Source organism: Gadus macrocephalus, chromosome 17 (assembly GCF_031168955.1).
Source record: "Gadus macrocephalus chromosome 17, ASM3116895v1".
Classification (NCBI taxonomy): Eukaryota; Metazoa; Chordata; class Actinopteri; order Gadiformes; family Gadidae; genus Gadus; species Gadus macrocephalus.
In genome coordinates, this window is record NC_082398.1 from 13,282,156 (window position 1) to 13,296,390 (window position 14,235).

The following is a 14,235-nucleotide window of genomic DNA, read 5'->3' on the forward strand; positions in this document are numbered from 1 at the left end:
CACACACACACACACACACACACACACACACACACACACACACACACACACACACACACACACACACACACACACACACACTCTCTCTCTCTTTCTTACTCCACACAGACTGATACGCACTTCGCAGTCTATTTATCTCCTCCACAGGCACTCAAGTTCTCTACAGTCTGTTGCTCCTAAAATAATGTCCTGGTAGTTTTGCAGGCCAGGGTATGTCATGAATATTACTACCTCAGTTGTGAGGTTTTTGAATTCCAATACAATTTGAGAAAAACATGCTCTTCGAGTTTGTGGTCCTTGACAGCATTATTATATTTTTTGTATGTCATTTTTTTACCATGTCTTGGGCTCCATGTAGCACTAATCAGCTTTCAATTAAGCTATTTCTTACAGTCGTGTCAATTATATGAGGTCCATTAGTTTAGCTTTAAATGTTTAAAAAATATATATATATTACGGTTACTTTTTACTTTTATACTTTAAGTAGATTTTAGAGCCTGTACTTTTCTACTTTTACTTAAGTAAAGCGGTTAAGTTGATACTTTTACTTTTACCTGAGTCTTTTTAAAATCCAGTATCCATACTTTTACTTAAGTAACGAATGTGTGTACTTTTGACACCACTGCGCTTCACATAACAGGCAAGCGAGCGTACGGGGCACAAGAGATGGGCTGTTGCCTCCTCAGATTGATGAGGAGGGAGAGAGAAACCATTGAGTGTTATTACTCTCGATCTGAAAGAGCTAGTAATATGGCCGAACTGCCGTCCCCTTGTATTCTAAGACAAGAAGGGGCTACAGAGAGTGCAGACATTCGCTCACTCTCTTAGCTGACGTCAGGGCCAGCAGCAAAGCTGTCTTGGCTGACACAAACTTGAGGGGCACCCGGTCAAGAGGCTCAAATGGGGCTTTAACCAGTGCGCACAGCACCAGTGTTAAATCCCATTGTGGAGTGAGAGAGCGCGTCACGGGTCTCTCTCTCCTCACACCTTTTAGGAAGCGCTTCATTAAGGGGTGACTAAAAACAGTTTTATCCCTGAACCCTTTCTGGCATGATGAAACAGCAGCCGCGTACGTCTTAACCGTGCTAAAGGCCAGCCCTCTTTCCATCAGCGTCTGGAGGAAAGAGAGCACACGCGGCAAAGGGCAGGAGATGGGATCACAACCCCTCTCCGTGCACCATTTCTGAAAAGCCGCCCATTTAGCCGAGTAACACACTCTGGTGGAGTCAGCTCTGGCACCCTGGATGGTCCGTACGACCTCCTGGGAGAAGCAGAGACCCTCTAGCGCTCGCGTTCTGCGGCCAGGCCCACAAGCGCTGGCCGATCTCTGGGTAATCTATGATTGCTCCCCCTGCCTGTGAGAGAGCGTCCCTTCGCCAAGGGAGTTCCTTCGGCGGCCCCGAGAACAGACGCTGGAGGCAGGGAAACCACGGGCCTTCGCGCTGAGGGAGAACCAGAGCTCGCACTGTGTGTTCTCCCGCGTGGCGAATAGGTCGACCTCCGTCTTCCCAAACTCGCTCCATATCTGATTGATCAGATCGTGGTGCAGTGTCCAATCTCCTGGTTGGGGACCCCCCCTCGACATCATGTCGGCCCCTCTGTTCAGGACACCGGGGATGTACGCTGCTCTGATGGAGAGCAAGTGCTTGTGCGCCCAGCATAACAGATGTCTCGCTATGCTCAGCAGCTGTGCCGAGCGCACGCCCCCTTGGCGATTTATGTATGCTGCTGTCGCCTTGTTGTCCGTGCAAATCATTACGTGTTGATTCGTCAACAATGGGGCAAAGTGTTGGACCACTTTCAACACCGTGAGGAGCTCCAATGCGTTTATATGCATGGTCACGGGGAGGCCAAACGCCGCCCACCACGTGAAACTCGCATGTTCCTCCCCAGCCCGACAGAGAAGCATCCGTGAACACCGAGATGTGTGTCGTTGCTCTGCCTAACGGCACCCCTCTCACGAGAGTTCAGGGATCGCCCCAGTGGGTCAAATCGGGGCCCACTGATAGGTCACTTTGCGCCGCCGTTGGCGCACCGGGTCGATGCACAGGCGAGAAAACCATCTCTGCAGCCGCCTCATGTGAAGCAGCCCCAGCGGCACCACCGTGTGAGTGGCTGACATCATGCCCAGCAGCCTCATGACAGAGAGGGCTGTCAAGACGTTGCTCGGGGAACAGCGGCGGAGGAGAGACCACAGCGCCTCCATCCTCTGCTGTGAGAGCCGTGCTCTCATTACAGCTGAATCCAGCTCTACCCCCAAATACATCACACTCTGTGAGGGGAGGGGGGAGCTGTTTTTCCAATTTATGGCGAAGCCTAAATTCGACAGGTGAATCACCAGCTTTTTTGTTTGAATAGCTGCTTCCTCCTTGGAGCGAGCCATCAAAAGCAGATCGTCCAAGTAGAACAGTACTCTCATTCCTGTTGCGTGATGCGGCCGGAGAGCCGTCTCCACGCACTTGGAAAACGTTCGTGGGGCTAGAGAATAGCCGAACGGGAGATGGTTGTACTGGTAGTGTGACACTTGGAACGAGAAACGCAGGAATTTCCTGTGTTTGGGGATCACTGACGTGGAAGTAGGCGTCCTTCAAATCTATTGAGGTGAACCAGTCGCCCAGCTTTACCGTCTGATTGTTAACATGTGAAACAGCCTCTCCGCGATGCATTTGTTGAATAGGGCTAGATCGAGAATCGGTCTCAGCCCTCCTGTTTTCTTGGGCACCAAATTGATTTTTGGAACAGAGAGATTGAAAAGGGGCTTGCTCCTTCCACTCCACGCATCGACCTGGTATTGCAGTACCTCCAGGACCTGTGCACCCCTCTCTCACTGTGAAAAACAAAACTAAACTCCTCCTGAGAGTACACCCGTCCGCGTTGTGGCAACCCGCTCCTCGAATGAGCCGGGTTCCAGGTACAAGTGACGCTTGTTAATGAGGGTTAAGCCATCCACGGCATTTATTGCATAACAGGGTTAACAATCAGACAGGTCGGCTACCCCTAGGATCTCCGTGGACCTCTAGGGTAGGGCTGGCTCGGCCCTTTCTGTCTCGTCTCTCGTCGGCCCTTTCCGTCTGCTCCCGAGTGCCTTTTAAAGTCTTTCCCTGGCTGTCCAGCCAGGTATCTCCCATCCCGCTGATTGGGGTTCGGTTGGTGCTCTCCGTCGCCGGCTGGTGGGTGACGGTGGTATCGGCCATCCCGGACCAACCCTCGGGCTGGTCCGGGCCGAGGTTTAAGTGGCGGGATGCCACAGCGTGTCGACAATAAAGTGTCATTTACAATTCATAAACGCACTGTTTACAATTATTCCAACGATATTCTGTTGTTTAAGAAAGAAAAAAGGATTCTTTCTGTGGCGTTTCGATAACTCTGATCTCCAGGTTTCCTTTCGTTATGCTTCCATCACGCTGATTTCAGATTTGCCTGTCATCGTGTGACCGGTGATCTACAGTGTTTATTAAAGTCTAGACATCTCGTTCAGCCCACCTGAACGTGTACGACTCATACTTACCTGGCAAGGGAGATACCATGATCAAGAAGGTGGTTCACCCATAGCGAGGCTCAGCCATTGCACTGAGGCTGTTGCTGTCCCGCGCGAATTCCCCAAATGTGGGAATCTCGATTGCATATTTTCTGGTAGTGGGGGTCTGCGTTCGCGCTCTCCCCTGATCATGTTGTTCTAAAGAAATAATAGCTATGAATGGCTGCATCGCGCTGCCTACTGCAGTCCATCCCAGGTTTTGCAACGCTACGTTTCTTCAAAAGATCACGCAAACTATCATGCCCAAGCAGTGTAATGCATTGCGTTCAAATATGGAACTCTGAGTCTGGAATAATGTATTCATTCATTCATTTGTATCGCGAACCTACTGACTTCGGTGAGAGTTTCATTACTTTTATACTGCTTGTGACATTTATAGTCAAATATATTGCTTGACTTATGTCAATAAAATGGCAATAGTATAATAATAGTCTGATATATTTATGTATTTATTTCCACGAGGGTTTTTGCATTTCACATTCAGCCTCTCGCCACCAGGGGGGGCTGCAGCCCCCCCACTTCCAGCGTCCCTGGGAGAGTGGGGATTTTGTTGATAAAACTGTGAGGGAGGGGAGCTCGGGGAGTGATATGGACATGGAGGAGCTAAGGGAGGCGAAAAAAAAGGCTGTCAGCAAAGCAAAAAACGGAGGGGAGTGGGAAGAAGAACAAGAATTGTTAATTATTTAATGAAGGTTAATGTGCTAGCTGGCTCTTTTTCGTTGGTTTTTTCCTTATTTTATTTTTATTATTTATGGCCTTGGTTATTTTTTCTCTGAATGCTAACGGTTTGAGAACAGAATGTAAAAGAAATGCCATATTGGATATGAGAGCTGATATTCTGTGTTTGCAGGAGACTAGATGGGATGACAACCTACTTAATATAAGTAGAAAGCAGTGGAAAGGCCCGATTTATTTTTCAGAAGGGACTCCCAGGGCCAGGGGAGTGGCGATTTGCTTTAACAGTGCTAAAATAACGGGGATTAATTTAGTTCATAGAGATTTAGAGGGGAGGTTGATAGTTGTTGATTGTGTTTATGAGGGGAGGGAACTTAGAATAATTAATTTACATGCACCCAATGGGGAGAAGGAGAGGAGGGTTTTTTTGGCTGGTTTGAATGTGTGGTGCAACTCTAATTGTATGATTGTGGGGGATTTTAATGTTATTTTGACTAAATCTGATTTATCGAGTAACAATACATTTAAAGGGGACAGCACTAGGCGAACCCTTAGGGATTTAATGGAGAACAATCAATTGGTTGACATTTGGAGAGTCCTTTACCCGTGGAAAAGGATTTTTTCAAGAAGGCAACTTGTTGCCAATACTCTTAAACAGAGTAGAATTGACTTTGTGTTAGTACAAAGTAGAAATGTTAAATTAATTAAGAGTGTGGAATACATTAATAATACTTGGAGTGACCACGCGGGGATTAGGTTAGAGGTGGGAGGGAAGGGAGGGAGTGTTAACCAGAGGCCTTGGTGTTTTAATGCCAGCTTTTTGGGAGATGTTGTGTTTGTGAAGAGCATGTTTTTTTTTTTGAAGAGAATGATGGATGAATGGAATGATGATGCGAATATGAGTGTGTGGTGGGAGAGTGTAAAAATAAGAATTAAAAACAAATGTGTCAGGTATGGTATAGAAAAAAGGAAAAGGGAAAATGCAGAGGAGGATCATTTGAGAAAACAACTAAAGGAGGAAATTAAACTGTTAGATGAGGAGGGTAATATATGTACGGAAAAATATGTGGATTTAAAAGAAAAATTGAGTGCCTTAGAGGTAGCGAAGTGTAGAGGGGCTGCTATTAGAAGCAGGATTCAATATATGTATGAAGGGGAAAGGAGCACAGCCTTTTTCCTGGGTTTGGAAAAACAAAAACAAAATAAAACAGATAAAGGAAGTATTAGATAATAATGGTCAAATAATAACTGATAAGGAAGAGATATTAAAAGTAGTTAGGGATTATTATGAGTTTATTTAAAAAAGATGCATGTGATAAAGATAGTGTAGGAGAGGCCTTAGAGGCACTAAAGAAAACTTTAAGTAGGGAGGATAGTGTTTGGTGCGATTGTGAATTTACTGTACAAGAGATTTATAGTGCTATTGATGGACTAAACAAAAATAAGAGCCCGGGGAGTGATGGTCTGACAGCCGAGTTTTACGTCGGCTTTAAGGAAATTCTGGCTCCGGTGGTTGAAAAACCCTGCAAATATGTAGAGAAAACAGGCTGGCTCCCTGAGAGTATGGGATTAGGCATAATCACGATTTTTTATAAAAATAAGGGAGATAACAAAAATCTTGATAACTATAGGCCAATCAGTCTACTCAACACTGACTATAAAATAATTGCCAAAATACTTGCGAATAGAATAAGGGAGGTAATAGGTTCAGTAATAGGTCAAACTCAAGCGTATAGTATTCCGGGGAGGGACATTGGGGATTCAATAATAACAATAAAACAGGTAGTAAGAGATATGGAAGGGGAGGGAGGATTGTGGCTGGGGATTGATTTAAATAAAGCGTTTGATAGAGTGGATCAGGATTTTTTGGGGAGGGTACTGGAGAAACTTGGATTTGGGACTAAATTAAGGGGGTGGGTGGGATTGCTTTATGGGGGGGGCTAAGAGTAAAATAAAGTGTAACAGTGTTCTGACTGACTCTTTTGATGTCAAGAGGTCAGTGAGGCAGGGCTGCCCAATGTCAGCACTGCTCTACAGCATGGTGGCGGAGCCGTTGGCGGCTTTAATTTCGAATGATAAAAGAGTGTGGAATAGGTAAGGGAAAAATTTGTTTAATGCAGTATGCAGATGATATTAATGTAATGGTTAAAAGTGAGAGTGATGTAGATATAGTGTTGAAACATATAGAAACTTATGAGAGAGCTTCAGGAGCAAAAATTAATATGGAAAAGTCTGAAATAATGGGGATGGGTAGGAACAAAGATCTAAATAACAAATGGGGATTCAAAGTAGTAGAGAATAAAAGAAAAGTGCTCGGAGTGTATGTTGGAAGTGATGAGAATGAATGCGATGATTTGACGTGGAAAGATGTTATTGGGCGTATGCAAAAGACCCTGAGTATGTGGAGGGCTAGGGGTCTGCTGTTGAGGGGAAGGGTGGCCGTCACCAATGCTCTAGTGTTGTCGCAGGTGAACCATGCCTTGAGCACTTGTGCGCTTCCGACTTGGGCTGAGCAGAAGATTGCAAAAGTCGTTAGAGACTTTATTTGGAGGAGCAAAGCAGCCAGTATTGCGCATAGAACGCTGATAAGGGTCAAAGATCAGGGTGGGCTAGGATTGATGGACGTACTCGCAAAAAGAACTGCGTTACGAACTAAATTGATAGGTACATTTAGGGATGCAAGTCGGGAGGCGGCCTGGAAGGGCCACTTCAGCCAGTGGCTGAGCACATTTGGTCTCTTAGTAAAGACAATTTGTTGCAGATGCAGAACGCTGCGGCATATGCACATCTGCCGCGGTTCTTCCAGGAGGTGCTCAATGCGTGGTTCCTGCTGTTTGATAAGACTACACTCGTATGCGAGTCAAGAGCGTCTGTGACGAGGCTGCCGTTCCTCTCCAGCCCATATTTTAAACAGGGGGGCAGAGGGGTCATCAAGAGCGTGGCTCTTGAGAGGGCGGGGCTGAAGGGGGTGGGAGATCTAGTCGACAGGGGAGGGAGATGGGATAAAGAGAGTGATTAGGCTAGTGAGAGAGAAGGGGATAACATATAGGAGGGGAGTGATTGTGAAAGTGTTGGAGAGAGTGGAAGAGTGTGTGATGAGTGAATGGGGGGACGGGTTTAGAAATAAGGGGAGGGTTGGGCAGCATGATGCGGTGGGAATCTCCCTGTGCCTGGGGGGGGAGACACACGCCATTTGGTATAAGCATGCATTGACACATAGAGTGCAAAAACCCACATGTGAGAGTAAATGGGCAGACACATATCCGGACATTACACCCAACATTTTGTGGAAGTATATTAACATACCGCACACAATATTTGATCTTGATTTCAAGATAAGGCACAGGAGGATTTTCACATGCATCATCCTGCACCAAATGCACAGGGGAGTGTATGGGAGGACGTGTATGGTGTGTGAAAGTGGGGATGAAGATGTTAATCATATTTTTGTGCATTGTTGCGAGCTAGCAGAATTCTGGGGAAAAATCAAGGGGCTGCTGGGAGGGTGCAGTGTGGGAGACTGCTGGGTGGATCGGGGGTGGGAATTGTCTGTACTCTTGGGAGTGAATAGGAAATATAAAAACTGGAAAACGATCAACATGATCTTTGGGTTCGCAAGGAGGGCGATTTTTAACAGACGCAATTTTGCATTGTATGAAAGGAGAAAGTTGGATGTATGGAGGCTGTTTGTGAATGAATGGAAAAGACACTTACGAATGCTGTATGTTGTGGATGAGGTTTTGTTTGTGAGTATGTTTGTAGAGAGCGCGGGAGTATGTGGTGTGAATGAGAATGGAATTGTATGGATGACCGAGCAGGGCACCGTTTGGGGTTGATTTGGGTGGTTTAAAGGGGGTGGCTTAATTTTGGAGGTGGGAGAGTGAGGGAGTTTTGGGTGGGATTTGGTTTTTGTGTGGTTTTTTCGAATGAGGGGTGGTTTAATTTTGTGGGTAAATGTTCGAGGTTAAAAGATTCTGTGTTTGGTTGTTCGGTTTGTGCTTTGGGACTGAGGGGCGGTTTAATTTCGAGGGTAAGTGTACGAGGTTAAAGATTCTGTTTTTGCTGTCTGGTTCCTATTTTTAATTTAAAAGAGAAAGTGTGTTTAGTTAATTGTTTGTGCGGTTTCTGAGGGTGGTTTAATTTGTGGGACTGTTTTCATTTATTTTTATTGATATACGTATAAATGAATGCGTAATTGCATAAAATGGAATATATTTTTGATAAAAAAAAAAAAGCACGCCCGTTCTCGTAAGCTAATCAGGGTCCGGCCTGGTTAGTACTTGGATGGGTGACCGCCTGGGAATACCAGGTGCTGTAAGCAGTATTATTTTTCAACTCGAGCTCATTGGCTGCAATGGCCTGCCGTGCCCTGATCTTCAGCGCCCACTGTTTTGGAGAATTTAAGCAACATACAGACACTGACAACGTCTCTCCAAACTCTATTTATGAAACATGCGGACAGTCTAGTGAGACTGCCAGCAGGCAGCAGCAGAGAGATGTAGCGACCTCGGTTTATTTCTTCAGCTTTCACATACACACAAACACGCACACAGGGTGCTTGGTCTTTTTTTTGTTTTGTCGTTTGTCTATTTAACCGCCAAGTGGAGCGACGTGTCTGGGAACCTGGCCTCTTGGTCTGAGCGTGTGTGGGCATCGCTTCTCGGCCTTTGGCTAAGACAGTGATCACCTCCTTTGGTCCGTCTATATATTGCCTGTTTTGTGGAAATTATATAGCAACCTCTGAGGATATTGCACCACGTCCTTGGTGCACCATCTTTAAGTACCTGTTACTTAAAAACTTCATCAAGGATTTCATTGCCTGCTGATAGAACTGCGACAAGGTAAGTGGTATTTTATCGTCTTGTTATTTATTTTTTATTTATTTGGTTTTAGCATTTTATTGCTTTTACCTGATTTTTTGTGTTTTTAAACACGTGGTGTCTTCACCATGTCGGTAAACTCTACCGGCATGAGGAGGCACCACAGTGTACGTTTTAAATTCAAAGTATCAAATGGAACCATGATACAGACCTCCCGGCTTGATTTTTCGCAAAAGCTAATTCAAGGAATCCTTAAATTTACACCGAAGGACCTGAATAGCATTCTAACTCTGCCCTTCAACAAAGGATTTGATGTAAACTTCCAGGCCGCAACAACCTTGAATGATTTCTGGACACGATATGAACCGGTAAAAGACCAGTTTTCAGCATTTGTAGTGGTGAGACTTAATGACAATGCTATTAAAACTGTAATTGTCAGGATGTTCAATGAAACGGTAAATGCTGATGATATTTCTTTATGGCTGGGTAGATATTGCACTGTGAGGGCCCAGGCTACCAAGGTGAGAGATGAAGATGGCATGGAGGGTCCCCATTCAACAATGGCGGGATCCCCATGGCTTCCAGGGCCTGAAACATCTCCCATCCATGATAGCTCTTGGAGAGAACAGAGGCTACATACACTACCAGTGGCAGCCCAAGCTCTGCCGCAAGTGTGGTGAGCAAGGGCACCTGGCAGAAACATGTGAAAAGGTTGTTTGTGGCAAATGTAGAGAAATTGTTCACTCTTTTGAAGAGTGCACCAATGGCAGAAAGTGCAACCTCTGTGGAGACTTAAACCACCTCTTCAGAGATTGTCCGAAATCCTTTGCCAACAAGCTAAAACATGTGGCAAACAAAATGGCGGGTGAGAGTGGACAAACAATTGTACAAATTGAAAAAAACAGGATGGAAAATTCAAATCTCCCGCCAAGCACTGTGATTGGGAGAGAGGTTGGGGGCAAGGCAGGAGATGAGGAGGGGCCTGAGGCTGCCCCACCAAATGGTGAGGCGGAAGAGGGTAGTGCAGCCCGGGCAGCAGGGGGAGCTGGGCAAAACTCCACTTCGGACTCTGATGAAACCGGGAGTCTCGTAACAGTCACCCTGGATGAGGAGTCTGAAGTGTATGTCCAGTGAAGCCTCCCTCCTAGGAGCCCAGCCTGGTAAGAGAGCAGTGTCGGAGTTGTCCTCTGAAAATAACAGAGCCTCAGAAAAGGGGAAGAGCTGGCACCTCAAACAGTTCATCTGTGGAGGAGTCCAGAGTCTTCCCGAACAACCCCCCCAACACTCTCTCCTTTTTACATATGGCACTACAGTCAACCCCAAAGGACTTGGTTTTAAACCAAGCTCGAGTCTGGGAGGAGAATGAATAACCCCAGACCGTTTTTAGTCTTTTAATGCATAGCTGTCTTTTAAATACCATACTCATGATCCTCACCTTTTCTACACTCAATGTGGAAGTGTGAAATCAAGAGTTAGAGCTCAGACGATTTTATCCTTTCTAAATAATTTTAAGTCATATGTGTTTTTATTACAATAATGTGCATCCTGTCCAACCATGGCCTCCCAGCACAGATATCTACACCACAGTGCGCTTTTATGGAAGGTAGCACAAAATCACTTAACATCGCCTGGAAAAAATGAAAAGTTCTATCACACTATCAATCCCAGCATAAACCACAGTCCAGGGCTGGTATCCATACTGAATGATGTCGATTCAGGCTACATCTTTCCCCAGGCCAGAGACAGTCTTTTGGGCCTGGTTCAGACGTGATTGTGTGTGTGTAAGGGCATGTCAGTGTCGGGGTGACGGCCAAGGGGTTTGGGTCGGAAATGACCTCTGTAGTTGGTGGGGTCCGCTTGCAGTGGCTGGGATGGGAAAGGGGGGAGGGGTCAGGTGATCATCATGTATTGGTGCGCTGCATTGCGTGGGGGCTCTTGGACAATGGTGTAGGGGGTCTATTCTATGTTCTCCAGCCAGATCAGGTCGGGCTCCTCTGGTGGTCCCTCGTCGAAACTCTGGTGTATACTCGATCCCCATGTAAGCTTGGATGGCACCTGCTGCACCTGTAGCGCCCATCGCTCCCTGGGCTCTCCATCCATCCTGTGAAGGGGTCATTAATGCCGGAGCACTCTGCCAACTCTAATCTGAGGGACTGTAACCCTGCCAGCGCCCTGGCCACCGACCCATCCGGTGCTGTGTTATTGGGGATAAAAGTACAACATGTCGTCCATCCCACACAACCCTCCTTGCTTTGCCAATAGCATATCTATATCTATATAGTCCCTTGACCTTATCCGTGGAAAAATTGACAAACCGTTGCTGATTATAGTATATATTATTTATCCAATCAACATTTTTGTTAATAGTGGACCACCAAAACAGGACTGATTAAAACCCTGCCGTAATTTGATTGCATCATCCTTGGGTAGTTGGTCGGCTCCGGACGTGTCTGCATCTGGCTCCTCCTCCGGCCCTGGAACTTTGCTCTAATGGAAGTCCCTTTTGGGACCTTCGAATGTTAAGTGAAGGCATGGGTCGACCCTTAAGGATTTCATGCGGGGTTAGATGAGTCGTTCTGTTAGTTTTCATGCGATAACTCATTAGTGTCAGCCAGCCTTGGTGCATTAGTCCTTTAATTTAGTACTCTAATTTAATTTTGTTAATCTTTGTCCCAAGCGTCCCATTCCTCTCTTCACCATACCTTGTGGTTTGAGGATTGTAGACACGGACTAGTCTTTATTTGACATGCAGATGTTAAATCACTTGTTTGAGTGTTTTCTGAATAGACGCTGCCCTATCGCCTGAGCTAATTTGTGACGGAATTCCAAACCTTGGCATGACTTCTCCAGTCAGAAACTTGATTACTGTAGCCGCACTGGTCTTTTGATGGAACTGCTTCTACCCATCTATTGAACACTGTTTTTTTTCAAATATTTCACACTCATTTAGCTGGATGTCAATCATTGTTTGCAAGTATGGTGAAGAAAAACCTTGTTTTCAATTTTTTTTCTAATTCTCCTCAATACCTCCCCCCTTTCACAATGGTGAAAACCATGCGCATTAAATGATAAGCAAATCTAAGAACGCCGTTTGTGCAACCAACGTCGAAACGTCTAACCTTAACAAGCAGCAAACTAAAACCAATCTTTTGGGAAGGGAAATCGAAACCAGTATGTCCAAAACCAAAGCCCAATATGGGTGGGTTTACCATCAGCCGCCTGAAACCACGCTGTTCCAAAGTCATGCACTAAACCGAAAAACGTACATGCGTTAGTGGGCTTCTATACCACAAAGGTCAAATAAAATAAAACGCGACATGCCCCGTTCCAAGACCACCTCTGCTGCCAGAGTTGACATATCTGACTCCTGTTCCTCCTCCACCCTACACCCCACCCGGCACTTCCTATGATTGTTGCAGCTCGTCACTTCATGATCAAGTGAGCCAGTGCCCACAGCGACTCTGCCAAGTAATCGTGACTGTGCCTGCCTTAGGTCGTCCCGGGTGTCAAGGTGGGATCTTACCCGTCGTTGGCTAACCAGCCTTCCATATTGGCTTATTGCAGGATGCCGTACCTGGGATACAATCAATCCCCACCCATATGGTGGTATAGATCGCAAAGTGGAGGGATTCCTCATTTTGATTCACTACTATACCCAACCCTAACCCTCTATGTTGTCCTTATCTAGTTTATTCAACACTGAATTGATACATTGTTTCCATTTACTAATTAACCATATTGTTTTATCTGAAGTCCTGTGATCACCATGGAACTTTCTCGGGGACACATCAACACTCGGCAAGGAGGAGACGGAGATCGAACTAGCAACCTTTCGGTTACAAGACAACTTCTCTACCGCCTGAGCTAAACCGACCCCCAGCCTCCTCTCCGCTGATTTATTACCTCTGGGTTGGTCCGCATCCGCCCTTTTTGCTTTCTTTACATTCCTCTCACTTGTCCAAACACCTTCTCCCTCTGATCCAACCCGTTGTCTCACCAGTGCTCTGTGTACCAAGATGTAATGATCTATACCACATGGCGCTTCGAAGCGATGGAGAGTCCCCAAGAACCACAGAATCACCAATCCCAGTGCTGGTTCTACGTTTTTTCTAAAACAGTGGATATAGGTTACATTCAGGGACCAATTACAGAGCACACCCAAGCGCACAAATAATCTATTCATTACAATGCAAATTCATTCTCTTTCTCTCTGTTGTCTCTCTGTCCAGCCCCCACCGGCGGTTTTTCCTTACTTACGTTCCTTCTCTCTCTCTCTCTCTCTCTAACTCTCTTTACCTTTCTTTACCTCTCTCTAACTCTCTTTATAAATACAACTTAAAATAAGTATTCTCCAATTGTCACCTTTGGAGCTGTAACACATGACAACTTCATCCGAATCTAATGACCTGGCCCACCAGGATTCACTTTTAGGACACACTACCAACCACGCACACACATACGCGTACACCAAGTATACACACACATACCCAATTCAGAACAAAGGAAAAGGTGAAGTTGTTTTCCACTTCTGTTAGCTTTGTAATTTCTTATCACTACCTCCGTGTCCCTATACATTATTGGATCAGAAAGTCCCTCCCATGGGCCATATAGTGCCGGATCCTTCTGTTCTTTCTCAGAGATTTTTCTCAGAGATTTTTTCATCTCACCTTTAAGCAAGGCAAGGCAACTTTATTTATCTAGCACTTTTCATACACAAGGCAGACTCAAAGTGCTTCATATATAAACAGTCATACAATTAAATTAAATAATAAATAAGTAAAAGAAAAACATATGCAAAGAAATGGGTAAAATAGAAAGTTAAAAAGGCATTTTAGTATTAAAATAGAAAATAAAGGCAAAGTTATTTTTATAAAGTGCAATGTATTTAAGATTTAACAGAAAGCTATAGCAAACATAAGAGTCTTCAGTCTTGTTTTAAAGGTGCTCAGAGTTGGGGCAAGTCTTAAATCCTCTAGGAGTTTATTCCAGCGATTTGTTGCATAGTAACTAAATCCTGCTTTCCCATGTTTCGTGTTTACTCTGGGGATAATTAACAGATTGGTCTCAGAGCTTCTTAGTGGTCTAGAAGGCTGATGTAGTGGAAGCATATCAGTTAAATATTTTGGGCCTAAACCATGTAGGATTTATAGGTTAGCAACATGATTTTAAAATCAATTCTCTGACCTACAGGAAGCCAATGTA

The 14,235-nt window shown here is 45.2% G+C and overlaps 1 non-coding gene and 1 pseudogene across 1 annotated transcript; both read left to right on the forward strand.

Moving 5' to 3' along the window:
- The first annotated feature begins 2,646 nt into the window (after nucleotides 1–2,646).
- On the forward strand, nucleotides 2,647–2,822 carry LOC132445814 (U2 spliceosomal RNA; annotated as a pseudogene).
- A 678-nt stretch (nucleotides 2,823–3,500) lies between these two features.
- LOC132445808 (U1 spliceosomal RNA) lies at nucleotides 3,501–3,665 on the forward strand. The gene has a single exon (XR_009522700.1). It is a non-coding gene; the product is annotated as a U1 spliceosomal RNA (small nuclear RNA).
- The last annotated feature ends 10,570 nt before the right edge of the window (nucleotides 3,666–14,235 follow it).